This window comes from Aplysia californica, unplaced genomic scaffold (assembly GCF_000002075.1).
Source record: "Aplysia californica isolate F4 #8 unplaced genomic scaffold, AplCal3.0 scaffold00060, whole genome shotgun sequence".
In the NCBI taxonomy this organism is placed as follows: domain Eukaryota; kingdom Metazoa; phylum Mollusca; class Gastropoda; order Aplysiida; family Aplysiidae; genus Aplysia; species Aplysia californica.
The window spans coordinates 938,129-939,340 of record NW_004797330.1 but is presented as its reverse complement, the minus strand read 5'-3'; positions in this window follow the sequence as shown (position 1 = coordinate 939,340).

Genomic DNA, 1,212 nt, shown 5'->3' with positions numbered 1-1,212 from the left:
GGGGGGGGGGGTATAAGTACCCCTCTTTTGTTGTTCCAAGAGCTGGGGTTCTGCTCCCTTCCAGCTGTACCTTTCTGTTGTTTAGTATACTTTCTGTTCATCGACAAGGTGACAGATGTTTAATGCTCAGGATACCAACAACAATAAAAACCGAGATAAAAAGTAGAAACGATAGAGAGACATAATAAAGTAAGACCTTTCACTGGCACCTTCCAACCATCCACTGCTCGTGTAAGTATGACTTTCTTCCGGATGCGGAGAGCTATTTCTGTTAAAGAAAAGAGTAGAAAATACAAACGACTTCATGTGCTGAGTGGATAGTGGATACCTGCTAGGCTCAAGATCAAAAGGACTTGGGTATGATTCCAGAATCAACTGCGTCGACATTGAGTCTTGAAGAACGTATTTTACACTGTTATATTTATTATATTTATCCTGTACGATTTGGATAACAGTTCTGCTGGGGTTGAAGTCACGATTCTCCAGTCGGTGAGGTAACCTGGCGTCTTCTGTAAGGCTCCACACTACTGGAGTTTTAAACTGTCAAAAATATGTCCTCGAGTACCCAAAAGGCGATATATTATTTTGATCACTTTAAAAAGTGTAATCCCCATTTGATTTGTAAACGATTTAATTTATTACCTACTTTCACACTTGTTTTTTCTCTGTCTACTTATTGTTGTATCTTGTGCTTTATTAATTTATTCTAAAACTTACAGCTGATTCTTTTTAATCTATCACATTTTAACTCTTTGATTAGATACGCTGTGAATTTAACTCTAGACAATTTGGTGTACCTCGGAAAGGCTTCAGTAATTCGCTCAGACATTGATGCAAGGACCCAAATTTTAATCGTCTGTAAAACTTGGCCGCGATTTGTGGATGACTGTTGATGGAATAAACTTAGCTCAGCGTGTGGATCCTGATAGAACGGGAAATTATAGTATTAATCTTCCCCGTTCGTGTTTTTGACTGCGCTGTATATGTAAATCCACGTAAGACAAACAGCGATGTTTCGTTTTCAGAAAGTCAAATCGTGTATTTAATAATAAGGTCGCAGGGCGGTATAGGAGGTGCCCACATACGCGATAAAGGTTTCTCTACTTTAACTTCCAGGTCGTTCGGGTACAATCGCGGCGGGGTTGTAGTGTGCACTGAAACCGCCAGAAAGCGACCCGACCTGATGACCCAACCCGACCCGATCCGCATTCG